General features: G+C 33.6%; 1 long non-coding RNA gene across 1 annotated transcript; it reads left to right on the top strand.

Moving 5' to 3' along the window:
- The first annotated feature begins 3931 nt into the window (after positions 1-3931).
- On the top strand, positions 3932-6363 carry LOC123689562. Its single transcript, XR_006750518.1, has 3 exons — positions 3932-4244; positions 5567-5865; positions 6339-6363. It is a non-coding gene; the product is annotated as an uncharacterized LOC123689562 (long non-coding RNA).
- The last annotated feature ends 18198 nt before the right edge of the window (positions 6364-24561 follow it).

Below are 24561 nucleotides of genomic sequence, written 5' to 3'. Positions count from 1 at the left end.
GCATACACTTCTCACTTTGCATATTGTAGTGTTGTTCAATCGTATTTTTTTATCACTTTCACTTTCTTCCTCTTCACTCTGTCTTTTCACCTGCATGTAGCAATAGAAGGCGTTTTGATAGATCCGCTCAATTGTAAAGATTAATTCAAGGCATTGCTTCCTAATTGCGTTGGTCGACGAATTCATTCATTCAACACACGGCTGACACCCAGCTTTTGAAGTGTGTTGGAATTTGACCGATGGCTGGATACCCACTTTTTGCAGGACGATCACTGCAATCCTATTTTCTTTAACCCCCATTCTATATTGTAATTGGTTAATAAACACAAAAAAAGCGAAAGAATTTGTTCCAAATTCAAAATAATTAAAAAGATGAAACTGCAGTTTCATTTGTCACAGAACGTATGGCCAAACTCGTTATATTTTATCATGTCATTATTATATTGCTACATAATTTAAATATCATTAAACCTTAACGATTCAAAACATAGCCTTTTTATTAATTACTTCCATCGGTGTATAATATACTAGCAAAACGTGTAAAAAATATAAAATAAACACGAGGAATTTTTTTATTCCAAATGTACGTAATATAAACACTCTAAGTGCAAGCTTTGAAAATATTTGTATAGAAAGGGGCACTACAATTGTAAGCTACTACGGAGTCTTTAAATATTCATTACTCGACGCTCCACATATTTTTGAAATTCAGCAAGTTTTGAAAAAAGTCCCAACGTTTTTATGAATATATTATAGAAATTTTCATCAAATTATTGTACAAAATTAATAAATTTTACCTCCAACGATTCAAAAATCAAGCGTACTTTTCCCTTAAAGGCCCGCAACGCACCCACTAAAAATGGGTGTCTATGGGCTGCGAGTACTGTCTTTATTGGCATCCCACAGGCTCGTTTGCCCCCCTATTATATAAAAAAAACCATGTATCTTAATATAAAAAACATAGTATTTTTTTCAAAACTTGCTGAATTTCAAAAATACATGGAGCGTCGAGTGATGAATATTTAAAGATTCACGAAGTACTTATATAATGACTACATTTTGAAAAATCTACTCTAAAGTTCGCTATGAAGCATTTAAAGATTATTAATTTAACAATAATTTACTGTTAATGGTCTTGTTTATGTGTATTAAGTAAATTGTTATGTGAGTATAAAGATCCTGCGGGTAGTCGTAAACGTCGAAGACAATTTAAGTAATAAATAATACACCCCTTTGCAGCATTACTATATTTCAAAAGCAAAACTTCACAACAAACATTCATTGATTACTTAATTCATTTCATATTCAAGAGAATAATTTCATTAAATTGAATATCTGGAAACTGAACAATAACTTATTAACTTCCGTATAGGAAATTATAATTAACTTATTTCAAGAATGTTTCTATAGAATGTGGAGGTATTTTTATATTAACATATTTCTAAATATTCCCATAAAACAAAATTCATATTTCTTGCGTCCTTATCACTCTAGAGCCAATTTCAAAACAAATGAATGTGACAGAAGTATCTTTAAGCGGCTTTCTGTCCAGTCTTCAATGTTGAGGTTTTGTACTGCGACAGATATCGATGGGACTACACCGAAATTGAATATAACAGTTTCAGTATCGCTTCAGCTATACAAAGCTGCATCGTCGTAGGTTTAAAAAAATATATCAAATATTACGAAAACGCGGATTACGTTATTAATACCTTATATAGTACAATTAAGTAAGAAGACTGCTATTTCTTTGACTGTACATTCAAATCAATTAGGGTCCTTCAAGAAAAGAGCGTAACAATTCTTAAAAGGCCGGTAATGCACTCGCGAACCCTCTGGCATTGAGAGTGTCCATGAGCGGCGGTATTACTTAACATCAGATGTACCTCCTGCCCGTTTGCCCCCTGGTCTATAAAAAAAATGTAACTATATTTATTAATTGTAATTCTATTACACTAACAAAACTTTGCAATATATTTACGTTTCACTACGTGAATATATTGAAAGTCCCCTGATACCTATGTATTTTACTATTCACAAAGCAAAACTTGAACTCAGTTTATAACATCTACAGAAATTCGTGTGAATTCTTACTTACTTTAAAACTTTGTTTTTGCTTTGTGAATCCATTTTGTCTAGTATATTTGAACTAGGGTCATTTGCGTAATCTTTTACAACACATGATTTATTTATTTATTTAAAATTACATATATTAACCTTACCGACAAGGCCAATACAATTATGTCGAGAAATATTAAATAAAATATAATACACACTCTGCGAACATACAAATATGTCGATAGTGTCGGAGACAGCATTCAGTAGGCGCAACGTTCTGGATAACGGGGATCTGTGCAACAGACTCGTTCTTGCCCTTGATATTGCAAAAAAACAAGGCATGCGCCGTCACACATATCCCGTAGGTACTAATAAAACCCAGTTCTTTGAGTACACTTACACACACACACGTTGCATACTACACCCCTCAAAACTTTCAGTACGTAGTAGGCCAACTGTAAGTCCCGTCTGGTTTCCAATTTATTGTTCCCCACCATCCCTAACACAAATAATTTAGTGTGACTCTAGCATTACATTTAGATCACAAGACCTAAGAAATCCTGGTGCAAGATTGCAAGTATTAACAATTTCATCATCACCAGCCTCTACATTTGGTCCATTTCAGTACGGCCTACACTGGCCTCTCTTTATTCACTGGGAGCCAACCTTGACGATGTGGTAAGTCCACTTAGTCGGTGGGCAGCCACGCGGTCTTTTGTTCTGCCGGAGTCTCCATTCAAGGAACTTCAACGGTTTTTATCCAAACACGCTTGATGGCCTACCCATCGCAATTACTTTGCATGATAAGTTACTATAACCTATATTACCATTATTATTATTTAATTAAAATTAAAATACGCTAAGTAGCATCATATTATGATTAGGGCTACAAACAGAAATGTATAAAGTGTAGGTGCTCACTGAATGTAATAATAAAATACATTAATCTGATTTAAAGGAACAAAAATTAGATTTTTTTCAAATCAAGGAAAAAGTTTAGATGTTTATTTTTTAAATTGTGTTATATGAGATGGAAATACATACATCAAAGACAAGGAATAACAAATCATAAAATAGAAAAAGTGTCAAAATTATTACTCTTTATAGAAATCCTTATGGATAATCCTTAAGTTTTGAGGGGATACCGGCTTATAAATCATTCTTAATAATTATGTTTATCTATATATAGAATGACTTTTAGTCACGACGATTGAATAGTCGTTATCCAAATCAGATATACTTTTGAAACTGATCTGATCCAGACTAAAGAATAGTCCTATGTCTGGTTAGTCTGGCCTTATAACCTAATCATCTATTGAAGATGTTTTTGTTAAATATAATTGAAGTAATAAATTACTTTAACGATGAAAATAATATTATGAAACAAAATATTTTTCTCAGATTTTTCTGAACAAGTCTCGACGTTTTATGAACTACATACAAACCTGAGTTAATTAAGTTACAAGAGTATATATTCATTACTAAGACTTTTCATGTTAAAAATAATTGTATAATAAGCTGTAAAAAGTCAAGTGACGTGTAGCAGTGGGGTATACTGGACTAAACTGGTTTTCAGGCTATATAAGCACGGCGCGCTGTATGGTCGGGCGCACTTCTTCGACGCTCGCACTAGATATAGGACGTTACTATTGTTGTTGAATTTGTGGTTAATTTCGTGTAATTTAATTTGGTTATTTTTAGTAATTTTATTTGTTAATTTCTTACTTCAGTAGTGGGATTCGTTCTCATTTCTGATTAGTTTAAATTAACGCCCACGTGGTTTTATTTGTGTCAGTTTGAAACGCGAGTGATATACGTTTAATAAAAATAATGGAGGGTAGGCGGTGAACACTTGCCCTTGCACACTGGCTTGAAGAAACGTTACAGTCGATATTAAACCGTCAACCGACGCAAGCGACTGAGCTATGTCCACCAGTGGTGTCACCACAACTGTGCTCAGCAAAACCACCGCGAGGGGATCGGCCCTTTACACCGACATGCGCAACACCATCGGGTCTGCTGCTTTCTTCCGTAAGCGACACTCGTTACCACCTGGTACTGACGGTTCGCACAATGGTACTGAGAACGCTCCGGTGCCAAGTTCAAGCTGCGCATGCGAGTCGAGCACTGATCTGGTACTTAATCAGGTGACCGACAAACTAGTAAGTGCGTTGAGCACAATTCTGGTAAGATCTAACTCCATTTATATTTCTAATTTTGATCCGTCTTTCAAATATTTCGATATATGGTGTGAGGAGGAAGACTGCGCGGTTGTCTAATTATTGGGATGACCGTGAGTGTGTATCTCTGATTAGATATTGTTTGAAAGGGGAGGCTAAAGTGTGGCTAAATGAGTGGCTTAGTAATGATCATAGTTGAGAGAATTTAATAGCTTTTTCCGTAGCGAGTAGACATAGCAAACATTTTATTCGACGTAATGACAACAGACTCTGATAGTTATTTCACGTATTGCGTGTTGTACGAGGAATGAGTGAAGAGTTAATTGTTGTAGTAGTTATTTGGGGTATTAAGGACCCACAAGTTCGCGCCGTCGCGACTAGTGCTAATTTATCATCGGAAGGCTTAGTTAAATTCCTCTCATTATATACCAAGCCCCTAGAACCGCGCTCTATAATACTAAATCACGTTATAAGGCCAAATTTGCGAGATAATTTCTGAAAACGAGATAATTTTCAGTCTAATATTAACTGTTCATGTTTCATGTAGGGAAATTGGTCATATACAAATTTTGTGTCCTAAAAAAACTAAGTATGAAACCGCACCAGAGACTCAATCTACAAACAATTCAAGTTTAGAAAAAACGCAGTTTTCTAATATCAAAATTATTTGCACATTTTGTAAGAAGGTAGGACATAAAACGGAGGACTGTTTTGTTCGACAGCATTCCGAGTCGAGCGGTAGGCTAAATTAGTTATAGTTTACCGCCCTTATAAAATGTCGTGTGATGAAAAATTACGCGTTAGAGATATCATAAAAGATGTGTTAAATCAATAAATAATTAGAGATAGAGATTTGTAAAGAAAAAAAGCGATTCAGATAGGCTTTGTGTCGACTTTAAACTTAAAACTCAAAGACAGTTAAAATACCCGCTTCCGTTAATTGAGGACCATATTGTTTGGCTAGGTAAAGCTACCTATTATATTTACCTTGATATGGCTACTGGCTTTCACCAGATAAAATTAAATAAAAAACATCGACACCACTCCCGAGATTCGTAACACCTGAGGGTCACTATGAGTACATAAAGATGCCATAAGAATTAGGCAATGCACAGGTTGTATATCAACGAATTATATCAAATACGTTACGATTTTACATAGATTCAGGCAGAGCCCTTGTGTGTTGTAATTGTGTATATGACGTATTATTACCTAGTAAAACAATAGAAGAGGGTTTAGGTACATTACATGATGTGTCAGAGATGGGGGTAAGGGTAAGGGACCCAGGCAGGCTTTTTCATTAATTAAAAAAAAAATGTAACTTTCAGACTACGGAGATCGAGTATCTATGCCGAGTCATTAGCAATGGTCAAGATATGAAGACATCGTGCTTTGCGAGGTTGACTCGCAAGGGTGTGCATTTCAATGGCGGCGATTTTGCATTTGTGCCAAGCTGTTGGTAAGCTAGACTCCTGTATGCGCGGACCATATGTGGTTTTAGCGACGTTGTCGCAGGACAGATATGAACTAAAATTAGTCGCTGGTTCTTATGGTAAAGCTGCCGCGGAATACATGTTGCCCTGGCGCGGGGAATGGACCCCTGATGTGTGTGCCGCATTCTTTGAGAGTAAGTAATTTTTACTTGCCTTTTCAAAACTTATGTATGTTGATAAATGTTTGTGAGAACTGTAATTTTATTAGGACTGCTTATCATATAGGTAGTACCTATTTTGGTAAAGACCTGCGGGAGTCTTGTGTGATAGTAATGGAGTCGCTCTTACTATCAATAGCAATGGATTCGCTCTTGCTTAGTGTGATGTACAGTAATGGAGTCGCTCTTACTGTTAAAGCAATGGAGTCGCTCTTGCTTAGTGTGATGTACAGTAATGGAGTCGCTCTTACTGTTAAAGCAATGGAGTCGCTCTTGCTTAGTGTGATGTACAGTAATGGAGTCGCTCTTACTGTTGATAGCAATGGAGACGCTCTTGCTATGAAAAAAAATATGAACTAATGTTGTGTCGAGAGTAATGGATGCGCTCTTACTTTCGATGAAGTTATGTTAATTTAACGTTATAATAACAAAAATCATGTAATTTTTAGGTGGCGCTGATGATGACGATAGTCCTTCACCACAACCACCGCACGTGATACAAGAGTCATCAGCAGGTCAAGTTTCAACATGCCAACCTGCCTATCATCACACGGGCGAGGACGCACCGTCGTCAGGAGAGGCCGAATAAGCTGTAAAAAGTCAAGTGACGTGTAGCAGTGGGGTATACTGGACTAAACTGGTTTTCAGGCTATATAAGCACGGCGCGCTGTATGGTCGGGCGCACTTCTTCGACGCTCGCACTAGATATAGGACGTTACTATTGTTGTTGAATTTGTGGTTAATTTCGTGTAATTTAATTTGGTTATTTTTAGTAATTTTATTTGTTAATTTCTTACTGTATATTATTTATATTTTCTAACATATTTCAACCTAAATTATTCCAGTATTCTTGCAGTATTTTACTTTTTTTATTTCATTTTAGAACTGGCGGGAATCAAATGACTACATAAGTAAACTTTATGTTACATATATGTGTTAAGTTACTACATTAAAGTGTTAAAAACCTATAAACATTGAAAATATTATTTCTGAAATTTAAATTAAACGATGACTTGCTTAAAAAAGAATGCTCTTTAGCCATATAATATACAAAGTATTTTTTAATTAAAAAAGCATGACTATGTTCTTTACAAAATATAATTGTAATTTGCTGATGTCTGAAGAAATGTAAGGGGTTACAGCGATAGTATTAAAAAAAAGATGTTTGAAATTAAGCTTTATTTATGATTCTGCGACTATAGCATATACTTTACAGATCACCTGGAAGTAAAGGACAGAAAGTCACTTGTATGTGCTGTAGATCCATTTAATGAGCGAAATCTTTTTGTAAGATAACAAAACTACTTTCACATATGAAAAACTTATGCGCCTAGGAATCGAACTCGAATGACTTTGAGTCTTTTGGTGTGTTTTTCTACAACACAATGACAACAATGACACAATGACCATGTCATTAGTTTGTAGGAATCGAGAGCCATCTTTACATCATAAAAAATCAAATAAATACGGCATCTCTACCCATAACAAATGTGTTATTGTTAATTCCAGGATGCTGGGATTATAGTTCTTCTAACGCATAATGACTCTTTATTCTCCATTTGAAAAGGAAGCAGTTATCATCAGCTATTATTCATGACAGGACTGTATCATAAAAAAGAATATTAATTTATGAGGCGAATATTTGTTAGCTTTGAAGAGAGAAATAACAAAGATATCGAAGCGTATCTCCTATGAATAGATGCATCCAAATATCAAAGTCACGATATATCCGTAAACGAAACTAATTACAAAGACTGCGTCATCGCGAAATCGTTAACTAAAAACTGAAGCATTAGCACCCTCTCGAACCCCATCTTGCATATCATGAATAAATTATTGGAGCACCATTATTAGGAATCTTTTGTTGAAATAAAATGAACATAATGGAAAATGGTACGCCTCCATACAGGTTTTGAGGCCCTCTAAAAGGCCAATGTTCTTATTCAATTTGTTATTTATTGAGTATATTATTCGATACACAGTTAACGAGATATTACAACTTCAAAATCTGTTTTTTTGTACTAAAATGCATAGATTACAAAATTAAATCACAGGAATATTCCGTGCTCATCTGTGTTCAGACATAGAAGAAACAAAGTTACATAGAAAATCACACTATCTCTGCAGTTCAGTTAAAAATATACATTCGTCTAATGTAAAATCCCTTTGTAGTCGATTCTTGTAATAATATTGTTACGAACTCGGAGATCGGATTGAAAACGATGTAGATATCTTTAAGGGTTTATTTTTTAATAATTCAACAAGGAATTTAACTATAAAAACAATATATTACACGCAGAAATACACAGTTTACCAAATTACTGTTACGCGCACTTTACACAGTTCTTTATCTCTTGTCATCACTATTCACACTTCTCGATGTTAATCTCTTAGATCTTAGCATTCGAAAGTAAAATCACCGCGTCCCGGTTGCGTTTCGGCGCGCTTACGTCCTGAGAAATAGTCTTGAACGATGCTCGAGAAGAGAAGTCACATCCACACAAGACTACCGAAAAAACTCTGCACAATAGACTATCTGTCACGCCTTGGACAAAGAAATGTTACTAGTGCAGTAGTGCCTCGTAATTGTATGTAATTATGTATGTATGAAAATTGCAAACTTCAAGCAGTTTTCATAATTGCTCACCTGGATTTCTGAGAAGCATCATAGAGAAACTGAATTAGTATGTGTATGCGAGAACCGTATACATTGCATACAAAATGACTTATGAAACTTCTATCGCGGTCCCCCGTTCGTCAATACTGCTATCAGTAGTTCTTTAATTGAACTGCATAGTTTAAATTATTACTTTAAGTATTCTGAAATTATCTATTTTTCTATTCTTTATTATTTCATTATTACAAATTAAAATTAACAAATTATACGATAACAAAGGCGATGCAAAATCGAATTCATTCTTAAGAATTTGAAACACATTAAATCACTATTATATACAATCAATACAATATTAATATATAGATATATATATAATCATATTAAATAAATAAATAAATAATAAATCTTACACTATGAAAAGAAAGATGTACCTACTTAAAATGAATAAAGACTTTTTTTTATTTATTTTATTTTATTTACGATAAGAAAATGTTCGTCTTATAAGTCGCTATATATCTATATCGCTTTTTGCTTGCCTGACGTATATCAAACTTGTAGTAGACTGTAGTCAAAGGGATATAAAGGGATAAAGATTCAGTATCGACCGATAATGCAAAAACATATTGGATATACAAAAGGTAAAGACATACTAAAGCCATAGTTTGTCCTAAGTCTCGAAACATTCCCCTTTTTTTTAAAAAGTTCCTAGTATTTCTTAAAGATCATCGCATTCAAGCCATTTAGCACTGATACTATTCTTTGGCGACGGAATGACACCTTCCTCCTTTAAAAATTGAGTAATTCTAATACGTAAATGCTATTAATAAAAGGAAATTTAGTTTAATATAAACTTTATAACGTTAAATATTCTTGTTTCAAAGTACGGATGACTTGGCAAGCGCTTAAGTAACAAAAATCGCTGGTTTGGAATACGGCCAATTTCAATGTATTGATTGTTCATACTTAGAACAAACACTACACATATCAGCATCAGTCTAATTTACTCTTCATGAAATATCAAATAGTAATTAACAAGTGACGTAATCAAACTAAATAGATGAAGTTCATTTGTTTAAAAGCAGTAATCTTGCGAACTACTGCTTGGAATGACATATTCCATATTGCCATTGGCCATTGGCTATATAATCCATTTACAGAATTATATAGCCAATGGCCTATCTCATTGGCCGCATTTATGATGACAGTTTTGAATGGTCCAGTGGGAAGAAAAAAGAGAAGACCTTAACCAGAGGCCTGGGAAGATGAAATATAGGGCCTGGAAGGATTGGAAAATTGTGGCGAGGATAATAGACAAGTGGAAGGTTTTGTAGAAGCCCTTCACGTCATCGAGTACAAAAATAACATGGATCTGTAGTGCTCGAATAAAGCCTATTTATCCAATGAAACACAATACTATCAGTTAGAGAACTATCAGTAAATAAATTCAAAGCCCTTGTTAAAAGTAAATTAATTAATAAAGCCTTTTATAAATGTCACGAATACTTAAATGATCCTAATCCTTGGGATTGATTTAGTCCAGATCAAACAATTTGTATTAAAAACTTGGCGATTGAAAAGAGTGGCGGAAAGTTTCTTGCCAGTTCTTCTTACCCGCTCTACGCCCTTAACTTGCGAACTGGTTGTAAATGTAAATTTAATTTGGTTTTTTTGACGTTCATAAGTGTACATGTTAACCTATATGAATAAAGATATTTTGAGTTTAAGTTTGAGTTTGATAACATCGCGGTGCAAATAGAATAAGGTATAATAAAAAGTACCCAAGCAGAGGTATCTAGTACATAAAATTCTCTAAATCTAATTTTTAGTAGTATCAACTATCTTTGTGTCAAATTCAATTATAACTATATGTAATCTAGACGTATTTGTTTGGTACAATGAAGTTTATTTACTCCCACTATTAAATACTCGTGTTAATTCTGAGATAATCCTAGCTTAGTCCTCTAGCTATGTTGCATGAAACCAGGGTTGAACTCTTAAATAGAAGGCCCTAAATCAGAGGTAAATATTATAGTAACAGTAAATGTTTTTGTCATTTGACTGAGGAATACAAATTTATTTATTGATTTATTAATTCCAATTTTGAAATATAAATAAAGGTTTACATACATACATAATTATGTAAAGTTATTATGTTATATATTATATATATATGGAGCCTCAGCCTAGTGAAGTCATGCATTTGTTGCACATTTATGCACAATCAATAGATCTCTTATGGTATTGTAAGGAAATCGGCATGTTTTAGAAATTTATTTTGTCACGTGACATTGACAGAATGCATGCTGAAAATATCCTCAGACAGGATAATAAATGAATATTATTTAAAACAAATGCTTCAATCGCAGTTATTATATTGATAAAATACATATAAAATAATTACAGTCGCTAATTGTTTGTGGCATTAATCTTGAAAATCCATGTTTTTCACATGGCCAACGGTCAGAGTACCAACAAAACTATTTATATACGCTCCAGAAAAACAAACAAATAATTTTCTTTATCATGGAGGATTAGAATAATAAACACTTTGTTTCTGAAATATTTTTGATGTGAAACATCTATAGCCGCACGTAAAAACGATTTCTGGCGCGTCACCACGCTATATGATAAACAACAGTCTAAATGCAGTAGAAAATTTTACATTAAAAATATTTATTGAATAAACATTATTTTCATATATAGTATCTGGAAAAATATCGTAATATTATATTTTATCATTATGACATATTTAGTTTCTATCACAGTCTGTTCTTTTCTGCATATTACTTTTACAAAATAATGTCGATGTTTCACATCTGCCAGGCGTGCCGTGACGGCTCACATTTTTTTTAAGTTAATTATACCAATTCAAAATAAACATAGTTGAGATAGGACAACGTCTGTCGGGTCCAATAGCAAAATAATAATAAATGAAATTTGAGGGTAAACCCTTCAAAACATTAGCACCACTATATAAATAATGTATAAGTATAACACATGTATGTTGTGTTGTCTTTTAATATTAGACGACTGGGGCCCCGAGAAGCCGGTGAGTTGAGAAATTTCATATTATCTCTTATGTCCATTATATAACAATGAGAGAGAATGTAATAAAGGGAATGTTTCCTTGCTTTAATAGCTGTTTCAAGTACTACTTTTGGGCTTCTTCGAGAAAATATTACTGTAATAATTATTATTACACAAAATAATGATAGTATCAGATGGTACGGAAAAACTTTTCAAACAAATTACTATACTACACACACAACTCTATATCAAGCTTTCGTCAAAGCGCATGGCATAATGAATCATCAACTATAAAAAAGGTGATTGATAGGTTTATAAAACACCGAAAATAGTTGGCTCCGGCGGAATCCAAGCAAGCTCACGACTGGAATCTTCAAAGCACTAGGAAACATAGCCACCCAAAACACACCTGATAGCATAATTGGAAGTTAAAAGAAATGCCCAAGACCAATCTCTGGATGCTCTTTGGGGGGTGCTAGGGGGGTTACTAAGTCGCGCAAATTCCCACGGGATCCCACATTGCATATCGCACAAAAATACATATTATAATCATTAAGAAGCATATTGTTCTCTCCATCTGATGACCATGTTGTCTCCTCTAATAATGACTATTTCGCTTCGTGTTTATGTTACGGATGCGAACATTATCTCATGCTAAAAGAGATAAAATAATGTAAAACCTATGTTCTAGTAGTGAAATAGAGTTACAAATGTAAGACTCCGTAAACGACAGCTCGATTTATATGCAGCAGAGAGCGGGAGATAAGACGAAATGGAAGCTGGAAACTGTATGTATGTTTAGTCGAGCCGATTCGTATAAGCGATCATTAGCAGTTCTAAAGAACATTGTTATTATTTTAACACAAACAAATTTATTTTCGTGTAGCTAAGTAGCTGTGAAGAACACAAATGTAAAATTAATAAAACATTAAGAACGTTTTAAGTCCCTAACAACAGAGTAACAAAATTATAATTAGATTACCGACATTGTTCAGAATCGCGATATATTAACACGAAGTTAATCTTTGGAGAAATTTAAATTTAACAAGTACAACGTGTGAGTTGGGTTTAAACAAAAAGTTACTTTTACTTTTTATTTCGTATAAATTGTATAAAAACATTGTCAGTTTAAATGTAAAATAAACATTATTACTTATTTGACGGTCGTATTTTGGCTAGAAAAGCTAATGAATGAATAAATACTTACTCTTATATAACTACTTGCTTCCACGCGTAGTTTCGCCCGTTTTGATTTTGTATATTTTAGCAGTATTTTTTTGCGACCTCTACAATTATAATTCATTTACTTCAGTATCAGTTCAATTTCTCTTTTAGTAAAAATAATAATGAAACTTATTCTATTATTTAATTATTTTATGAATTCGGTGACCAAAATCTTCCGATATAAATTTCCGTGATACGTATAGAAATAGATAGGTACGTATCGTAAAGGACGTAGACTGTCTTACCACAAACAGTAATTGATCCTTTATAATTTACCTCGGTAACTAAGTTTTGATAGCAAGCACTTTGTCAGTTTGTACTCCGATAATTGCATAAAAAATGAATTATTCACATTCAAACCTTCCTGAGAAATTCACACTATCAAACCTTATTATAAGAGCTAACTTCGAACCGAAAAAACATCCTTTGTAACATATCTTCCATAGACACTTATATCAACTGACTAACTTCACACATACTGTATGGTTTGTTTCCAATTTTTGTAAAAACCTTTGCCCGATACAATATTTGCATGGCAATTATTAAATTTACGGCTGTTTATCCCTGAGGGTTTTTTATATAGAACAGGGGGCAAACGGGTAACTGTGCCCTTACTCTGTAGTTACAGATTAAGGGCACAGCTTTTGAGTATTGGTCTCCAAGTATACTCACTCACATCGATACCCGAAGCGAGGTACAATTACGAATATTTAATAGGTTGTCTTCCAGAAAATCAATTTGCTTCACATACTGAAGTTAGCAAATTGTTGGTTTGAGTTCTGTGTACACATGCTGAAGCTTCATTAAGATACATACACAAACACACTAAACGTACTGTGAAACGGGTCCTGGTCTGTTTGCTGCGCTTATTTGTATTAAGTATGAACTGAGACGGCGTTTATGAGTAAATTAACAGTATTGAATAAATATACCAGGTGCATACATATTTACGTAACTCAAAGTATACTAAACTCTTACGGTAATTGGGATTTTTATCTTCTGGGAATAGAAGTAATTAAAATTTAAGCTACTTGATGTAACAGGTACACTCAAAATTTCTTCACGGCAACATTGCGTATATCATTGAATTATGTGTAAGTAAGTTTTCAGAGAATAAAATGATTTAAATCTAAACTTTATTTGCAAAATATTGAGACACTTTCAGAAATCTACAAAAGAATGACTCAAATTTAAACATGGTACGTAGAAGTACAAACCCGATAATTACCTGTTCGTTTTGAATTTATCTAAAGAAAAATAGCCGCCTAAAATATACATTTTTACTACTACACTGAGTATATGCATAATAATATAACACAAAATATAATTTGTGGTTTCTAATGAACAATTCAGCAGATATTACCTATTTACAAACATGATAAAGCTATCTTAATGCGTCGACTTTCCACCATTTCTTAGTTCCAGAGGAAAACTTTGAGAGGAAAACTTTCACCAATGAGACAATTAGGCTCTCCTTACCCCAATAAGTTGGTCAATTATGTGTATTTACCACTACACTGTGTTTCCTTTCCCTTCGATCTAATTACAATTGGTAGTGCACTCTTTTTTTCTTTGGTGAATAAATAATTAGACGCATTTTGAACAAAGTTTTCGAATATTTGCGAGGCTTATTAAATAACCTCCAAAGCGATACCGTCATTAATACATCTTCGTTCCATGACGAATTAACGCTTTCTAAATTTGATCTGTATTTTTATATTTACTTTTTTTCCTATTCCCACAGATATGCTTCTATTTCAACGAGTCTTGATAGAGGTTGGCTTGGATTTCTTATTTAATTGTTTGTTTTTAATTTAATTGTAATTAGTAACTTCTTTAATATGTGATGCTAATAGTTGCAGGTGCTTACAAACACTACTCGTGTACAAGTGTACTTTAAGTAATATTACATTTAATACATTCGGGGCGAGGAAGGCCTTTTAATATAGCAATCTATGTTTAAAAATCCATTTAAAAACGATCAGTCACTGGCATTTTCATCTGTCGCTTTTCTACTAACATTAATTCAAAATGCTCCCAAGAGATAATTTTGAAAAACAAATGTTATTTGTATACAGTATTGAAATGTTAATATCTAGAATAGAGATTAGAAAGCGGCCGATAATCCAATTAAAAGTGCCTCAAATAATCATAATTCACTACAAAACAAATGTGTGATTTCACTTATAATATAATTCTAAAATTCAATATGACCTTCGAATAATTCAATTCACGTTCTTCAACTTTTTCTAACGAATTAAACTTGTATTTTTCCGGAAGTTTTCACGAGGGAATAAATTCTTACGCTCAGCTAAGAAAGGATTTTTCGCTTCGGATATTTGAGTCCAACAAAGAAACCGTGAAACGAGATGGCTTGACCGGCATTGCTTATAAAACGAATGTTTTACACTGCTCTTTTAAAGGTCATACAAGTGTTAATAGAATTTTATATAATATCTTCTAGTAAAAAACAATGTAATATTTATTATTGTCTTTTATTAACATAACTTTTACACATTGAAAGAAATCCCTTTTTTTGGTTACCCAACGCACGCTGTAAAGCACGCGAAACGTCGGATAAATTTAAAATTATGTTTAAATAATTATAAGTTTACAATAATACATTCTTCAACTTCAATCCGTTAAAAAAAAGTGTTTTCTTTAAATGTAATATTTATGTGTATATAAAAAATAAATAAGTAAATATGGCTTGATTTTGAACGAGGTGGTCTCGAATTTGATTCCCACATTATGCCGTGCCCTATAGCTGTTTATATAGTTAGTATTTAAAAATACCATTTTCCCTAATTATAAGCACCGTTTAAGGTCGAAAAATATTATAATTTAGCCAATACCAAAAAATAAAATATAAAATACTAATAAAATTTTAGCAATATCACTATAAATTTCTTTTATCATAGCATCGTTCCATCTTTTATGTACAATGAAATTAATTTTTCGTCTGTAGCAACAAAGAAAATTTTTCTGTTATTAGTTTCTTTATCAGAACACCGCATGTTGTCACTGCGATAGGAGAAAATATTTTCGTTATTAAATTACTAAATCCAATCTACTTCATAATACCTTCAAGGCAATTTAATTAACCCTTACCTACCTGTCTCGGCGGTATTCAACTTGGGCAGGAAGCTACTTGCGAGGATTACTTCTTGAAAATCCAAACCATTACTTATTAAATATATCCTGTTCGGTCTTGGGGTTTATTTAAATAATCATGTACTCTGAGTAATCAATCGCCAAATTTATTTAATCAAGTGTATAAACTTATTTGAAATGTTTTTTCTAAGCGAAAGAAAAGTGTATTTTCTTGTCCCATCATGTTTATTTTTGTTTCCTATGTGATAACGACAAATGGCAAATTGTGTAGTAGGATGCGGTCAAGCGGGATATTCCAATGTAGCTTTTTATTATTTAGTAGTTATTTTATTTTCTTTGCCTTGGTGATTGTAAAAATGTATATAATTTTTCCACAGTATTCAATAGAATGAAGGTATAAATGCTATTTTTGTGTTGTATATGTTGCAATTTTGTTGCAATAGCTACTTTTTCTAATGTTTTTTTTAATCCCTAAATCATCTAAATATATATGTACATAATAATAAGTGCCTTCATAGTATATCTTGCAAGCTACAAAAACATAAATGTACGCTCTTTGTTAATTATGACTATTATTTATTTATTAGTTCTTAAACAACGTGTATGCATAAAATTATACAAGACAATGTGACATCACAAATTTTACACACCTACACATCAATTATATTAGAACATAAGCAAGCTAGGAAACGAAAGAAATTAAGAAGCGACAAAAAAAAAATGAATTATGAAGATCAGAGGTAGCTGTATTGTTTCACGGATATAGATGGTTATATATTACATAGAAAAACTAAACTTAACAATTATGTTAAAGTAAAATAAACAATAATTCGCACACAGCGAAGCCGTGATTCGAACGCCAAGGCTTAAGCTAACGCTGTAAAAACTTTTAGCGAATCGCGAGAATTAAATGTTGTATCGTTTGCAATTAAGACACCTACCAATCGAATTTTCCAGAAACTTTTAATAGAATTATAATTTCGTGTACCCTGTAGATATCCCAGGCATCCCATCGTTCCATTTGTCCCTCCTTGCCGGATAACGCGCTTTGGCCAAAACGGCGGTGATTATTATCAAAGTGTTGTTAGCAATCTCTAATATATAAATTAACTTCATTGAATATAATTAAAATAGTATTTACCAAGTTTATACATTGAAAAAGGATTGAATAAAATTTGTATTACGTGTTTCTTTCGACTACAGTCTACTATGATTAACTTATATTTTTTTACACGCCTAGCGTAATAAAAATACAAAAAAATAGACGTAAGCTTATAAATTTTATTGATAAAAAAATATTTTCAGAATATTACAACTAAAAATAAAACCTAAATTAAAAACTTATATAGACTCCCAGGACACGCAGCGAGAGTAGTAATGAGAACATAACTTTCAATTACTTGTTTGCTAGACATTTTATTAAATTACCCTTAGATTTATTTTAAAAGAAATATTATTTTCATAATGAGATGATTGACAAGACATTCTGAAATATCAGCGAAAGTTTTCGGAAACTTTGCGAAATGAAGAATAACTTTTTTTTGTTTTTAGTGGCTCGTAAATATAAAATTAGATATAGATTATAATATTTGTCAATGAACATTTTATTGCCTTATATATTTAAATTATCTTCCGTGCGTTCAACAGCATGATGTTTTAAATTTCGAATGTTCTCAAAATGAGTTGGAAAAGGTATTTTGATATTCGTTTTTTCGCGAAGATCCACACCCCATTGTCATGACAAACATGATTTGTCAGATCGAATTCGTGACTCACATAAATAAAGCTTATTCTCTATCCATCTCTCTATCATATATGTACGTCTGCTTTATCAATAATGTATTATTTACATAGGTTTAGCGATAGGAAGGTATACCTACCATCCTAAAGGTAGGATCTGCGACCAATCTTACCACTGAATGATTGCCCCGAAGGTGCCAGTGGCTACTATATATATATAGTTAGAAATTAACAAATAAAATTACTAAAAATAACCAAATTAAATTACACGAAATTAACCACAAATTTAACAACAATAGTAACGTCCTATATCTAGTGCGAGCGTCGAAGAAGTGCGCCCGACCATACAGCGCGCCGTGCTTATATAGCCTGAAAACCAGTTTAGTCCAGTATACCCCACTGCTACACGTCACTTGACTTTTTACAGCTTATTCGGCCTCTCCTGACGACGGTGCGTCCTCGCCCGTGTGATGATAGGCAGGTTGGCATGTTGAAACTTGACCTGCTGATGACTCTTGTATCTCGTGCGGTGGTTGTGGTGAAGGACTATCGTCATCATCAGCGCCACCTAAAAATTACATCATTTTTGTTATTATAACGTTAAATTAACATAACTTCATCGAAAGTAAGAGCGCATCCATTACTTTCGACACAACATTAGTTCATTTTTTTTTTTTACATAGCAAGAGCGTCTCCATTGCTATCAACAGTAAGAGCGACTCCATTACTGTACATCACACTAAGCAAGAGCGACTCCATTGCTTTAACAGTAAGAGCGACTCCATTACTGTACATCACACTAAGCAAGAGCGACTCCATTGCTTTAACAGTAAGAGCGACTCCATTACTGTACATCACACTAAGCAAGAGCGACTCCATTGCTTTTGATAGTAAGAGCGACTCCATTACTATCACACAAGACTCCCGCAGATCTTTACCAAAATAGTTACTACCTATATGATAAGCAGTTCTAATAAAATGACAGTTTTCACAAACATTTATCAACATACATAAGTTTTGAAAAGGCAAGTAAAAATTACTTACTCTCAAAGAATGCGGCACACACATCAGGGGTCCATTCCCCGCGCCAGGGCAACATGTATTCCGCGGCAGCTTTACCATAAGAACCAGCGACTAATTTTAGTTCATATCTGTCCTGCGACAACGTCGCTAAAACCACATATGGTCCGCGCATACAGGAGTCTAGCTTACCAACAGCTTGGCACAAATGCAAAATCGCCGCCATTGAAATGCACACCCTTGCGAGTCAACCTCGCAATGCACGATGTCTTCATATCTTGACCATTGCTAATGACTCGGCATAAATACTCGATCTCCGTAGTCTGAAAGTTACATTTTTTTTTTTAAATTAATGGAAAAGCCTGCCTGGGTCCCTTACCCTTACCCCCATCTCTGACACATCATGTAATGTACCTAAACCCTCTTCTATTGTTTTACTAGGTAATAATACGTCATATACACAATTACAACACACAAGGGCTCTGCCTAATCTATGTAAAATCGTAACGTATTTGATATAATTCGTTGATATACAACCTGTGCATTACCTAATTCTTATGGCATCTTTATGTACTCATAATGACCCTCAGGTGTTACGAATCTCGGGAGTGGTGTCGATTTTTTTATTTAATTTTATCTGGTGAAAGCCAGTAGCCATATCAAGGCAAATATAATAGGTAGCTTTACCTAGCCAAACAATATGGTCCTCAATTAACGGAAGCGGGTATTTTAACTGTCTTTGAGTTTTAAGTTTAAAGTCGACACAAAGCCTATCTGAATCGCTTTTTTTCTTTACAAATCTCTATCTCTAATTATTTATTGATTCAACACATCTTTTATGATATCTCTAACGCGTAATTTTTCATCATACGACATTTCATAAGGGCGGTAAACTATAACTAATTTAGCCTACCGCTCGACTCGGAACGCTGTCGAACAAAACAGTCCTCCGTTTTATGTCCTACCTTCTTACAAAATGTGCAAATAATTTTGATATTAGAAAACTGCCTTTTTTCTAAACTTGAATTGTTTGTAGATTGAGTCTCTGGTGCGGTTTCATACTTAGTTTTTTTTTTAGGACACATTATTTGTATATGACCAATTTCCCTACATGAAACATGAACAGTTAATATTAGACTGAAAATTATCTCGTTATCCGAAATTATCTCGCAAATTTGGCCTTTTAACGTGATTTTGTATTATAGAGCGCGGTCCTAGGGGCTTGGTATATAATGAGAGGAATTTAACTAAGCCTTCCGATGATAAATTAGCACAAGTCGCGGCGGCGCGAACTTGTGGGTCCTTAATACCCCGAATAACTACTGCGACAATTAACTTTTCACTCATTCCTCGTATAACACGCAATACATGAGATAACTATCAGAGTCTGTTGTCATTACGTCGAATAAAATATTTGCTAAGTCGCTACGGAAAAAGCTATTTAAATTCTCTCAACTATGATCATTACTAAGCCACTCATTTACCCACACTTTAGCATCCCCTTTCAAACAGTATCCAATCAGAGATACACACTCACGGTCATCCCAATAATTAGACAACCGCGCAGTCTTCCTGCTCACACCATATATCGAAATATTTGAAAGACGGATCAAAATTAGAAATATAAATGGAGTTAGATCTTACCAGAATTGTGCTCAACGCACTTACTAGTTTGTCGGTCACCTGATTAAGTACCAGATCAGTGCTTGACTCGCATGCGCTGCTTGAACTTGGCACCGGAGCGTTCTCAGTACCATTGTGCGAACCGTCAGTACCAGGTGGTAACGAGTGTCACTTAAGGAAGAAAGCAGCAAATCCGATGGTGTTGCGCATGTCGGTGCAAAGGGCCGATCCCCTCGCGGTGGTGTTGCTGAGCACTGTTGTGGTGACACCACTGGTGGACATAGCTCAGTCGCTTGCGTCGGTTGACGGTTTAATATCGACTGTAACGTTTCTTCAAGCCCAGAGACGGGCACACCGTCATTTTTTTACGTGTTCACCGCCTACCCTCCATTATTTTTATTAAACGTATAACACTCGCGTTTCAAACTGACTAAAATAAAACCACGTGGGCGTTAATTTAAACTAATCAGAAATGAGAACGAATCCCACTACTGAAGTTAGAAATTAACAAATAAAATTACTAAAAATAACCAAATTAAATTACACGAAATTAACCACAAATTTAACAACAATAGTAACGTCCTATATCTAGTGCGAGCGTCGAAGAAGTGCGCCCGACCATACAGCGCGCCGTGCTTATATAGCCTGAAAACCAGTTTAGTCCAGTATACCCCACTGCTACACGTCACTTGACTTTTTACAGCTTATTATATATATATATAATAACATCACATAATTACTATGTAACGTAATTTAATACTGTCTTATTATACTAAATATAAAATAATTATTTTTAAGCCTCTAACTTCAACAACTCTAGCATTTGATTGTTTTGATCATATAACTAAAAAATTTAGATTGCCTGTAAAGTCGGTTTACTGACGATAGTTATACGAAATATAAATAGGTTCATACGAAAATACTAATGGAATATTTGCATCTTTCAAAAGAAATTTTAATTTTATTTGTTTGATAGAGGTAAATGGAAATCACAATTGAATTGATCGAGTTACATTTATTTGTACGCATAAAATACTATTCTGTCAATTTTTTAACGAACGAACGCTGCCGAACGCGGAGGCCGATTGTGCCTCTTTGTCGCTCGTTACGCGCTCTCGCTTGCACTTCAAGCCTTAAATGAAACGCCTCAGAGCGAGGTAACGCCGCATGCGTCATGTTTTATCGCGCGTGCAGCCGGCTCCATCGAATTATAAGATGTCAAAATAAACCACAAAATCGCAGGCAGCCACAGAACAGCAATGTATTAAGTCGAGGCTCGCAAATTGTAACTTCAATTCTCAAAGCATTATCTTAAAGTATCCTAAAATAATATATTTTCCTATGCGTTCTTTTTTTTTTAATTAACGAGATTCGTTACTCGAGATACTGATTTGATATTTACCAGATGGCTAAATGTCGAAGTTCTACGATAGCATATCGTATGACGTAATATCCCCTCGGGTGTAATTAATAAGGATACAAATTAATGGATAAAGGGATGCTTTTGTTTGACATAAATATTAATCTAACGGGGATTGCTCTTAGGACGACATATGTCGTAACTTTATCAAATCTGTGTCGGATGGTAGGTTCAGATTTAGTAAGGAAATTATCCTTGCTTATGTTTATACTATATACAGGGTGGCCAAAAAGTCATGGATCAAACGCAAGTGGATAAATTGGGTCATCAGCTGCAAAAATTGTTCTACCTTATAATATATTTTACGTTTTTATTAAAAAAAAAAAAGACTTTTTTTACTAATTCTCTCTTAATCGTTTATTACAATCCCTAGATTGGTACTGATGAGACCTTGTGTTACACATGCTGGTTACGGTTGTTATTGGTATACTTATTTTGGCGCATTTAATAGGGAGAAAGAAAGTTTTTTTTAATATCTATCTAGGACGAAAAAACAAAACAACGATTATGAAATAATAGTAATACATCACTTTTCCTTAGTTAAAGTTATGATTTGAGAAATTATTATTCGTTAAATTTAATATTATCTTATACTTTAATATTATCCTGTGTATAGGTATAAAATAGTGCTGATACTATCAAATTTTAAAAGATTTCCACTCTCACACTCACACATGAGACCATCAATGACATTCTTGGTGTCGCTGATGATGCTGTGTTGTCCCCTCTTACGATTACTCGTCTATGCAATATTTTTCTACAAATAGACCTTGATATCTGGAAATCTTCCACAGTCCATTTCACTTTATTTTTTTGCGAACTAGCGAACTGTGGAATCGATTACCGGAGGGGGTTTTCCCTGAGAACGACGACGAACGAACTATTCAACATTTGAGCGTACTCCTCCCTTAAAGCCCTACAATGCCTATCTACCTACCTACCCACTTAAAATGGTTATGTATGGGCTGCGATGACTGCCCTTTTTGGGCGTCTCAAAAAAAACTCAGAAACTTATTTGATTCATAAAAGTTTTATTTAAAGTTAACACAGACTAAAGGATTATGGGTCGTTTATCAAAGAAACGATAGTAATTAGCACAAATATAACTTTTATTTGGTAATCAGATGAATGACAGCAAGAACACTTAGTTACAATACAATTCATATAAAGTGTTGCCACCTAGTTTAATTTTCAAAAACTATTTTACTTAAATTGCTCAATACTCCCACTAAAATTTAAACTAGGTACAAATATAAAAAAAATAAACTCCTACTGAAATTAGAGTTGTGAAAAGAAAAACAAAATGTGATCTCTTAAATAGATAAAAGCTTGAGTTGGTAACGCTTTAGTTAACATATCTGCTAATTGACTGTTACTAGGAATATAATTTAATTTAATTACACCCAACTCAACCTTTTCCCTTATAAAATTAAATTTCACATCTATGTGTTTGGTTTTCTTATGATAAACAGGATTGCTAATTAACTTAATTGCACTCTGATTATCAACATACAATGGAACAGATGTAATATTTTCACCTAAATCTAATAACAATTGCTGTAACCATAATATCTCTTTTGCAGCTTCACAAGCAGCTACAAATTCTGCTTCAGTTGTGGAGAGAGCAGTAGTCTTCTGTTTCTGGCTACACCATGTTATAGGTCCCCCATTCATATTAAAAATATAACCTGTAGTAGACTTACGCGTATCTACATCACCTGCAAAATCTGAATCCGAATAGCCAGTGAGATCACTACTTTCTCCATAACATATACATAAATCTTTAGTATTTATTAGGTATCTAATAACACGTTTAATGGCATTTACATGTTGTTGACTTGGATCGTTTACATATCTACTCAAAACATTTACAGCAAAAGAAATGTCAGGCCTTGAAACAGAGCTCAAAAATAACAAGGACCCTATAGCTTCTCTGTATGGAAAATTAATAATATTTTCATCCATTTTCTTTGAAATAACAACATTTACATCTGCAGGGGTACTGGCAGGATTTGAATCACTCATACAAAACTTCTCTATTAATTTTTCAATGTAATCTCTTTGATAAATACAGATACAATTATTTACTCTCTCTATTTCCATTCCCACAAAATATTTCAATTTTAATTCTTTTATTTTAAATGTTTGTTTCAAATATTCTATAACTCTTTTAATCATTGAGGAACTGGAAGAGACTACAAGTGCATCATCAACATAAATTATTATGAATACTTTCACCCCATTGAAAATACCTACATAAACACAACTGTCAGCCTGAGATTGCACAAAACCATATTTTATTAAAAACTCAGTGAATCTTCTATTCCAACAACGAGACGCCTGTTTAAGTCCATACAGTGATTTATTAAGTTTTAGGATACAATCATTTTTAAATGAAATTCCTTCTGGTACTTCTATAAAAATATTCTCTTCCAAATACCCGTTCAAAAAAGCAGTCTTTACATCAAACTGTTGAATTTCTAAATTATATTTAGCTGCAATAGAAAGGATAATTCTTATAGAGTCATATCTCGTTGTTGGAGAGAATATTTCTTGATAGTCAATATCTTTTATTTGATTAAATCCGCGTGCACATAAACAAGCTTTAAACCGTTTTACCTGATCATTTTCATCCTTTTTTATAGCAAAAACCCACTTTGTAGTAAGCGTACGTTGACCAGACCTCTCTACTGGAGTCCAAGTATTATTCTCTTCATGTGCAAGCAATTCTTCATCAATAGCTTTCAACCAGTCGTTTCTTTGTGGACTTTTCATTGCTTCAGCATACGTTTGTGGCAGTGACAGTTCAATTAGGTTTGCTTCAAAACGTCTATTAATCCTTGGTCTCAAATTTATGTTGCTTTGAATTAAATCATCATCTAATTCT

The sequence above is a fragment of the Pieris rapae genome, chromosome 11 (assembly GCF_905147795.1).
Source record: "Pieris rapae chromosome 11, ilPieRapa1.1, whole genome shotgun sequence".
NCBI classification, from domain to species: Eukaryota; Metazoa; Arthropoda; class Insecta; order Lepidoptera; family Pieridae; genus Pieris; species Pieris rapae.
The sequence above is the reverse complement of the archived record's forward strand: the minus strand, read 5'-3'. Positions and strand labels throughout refer to the sequence as shown.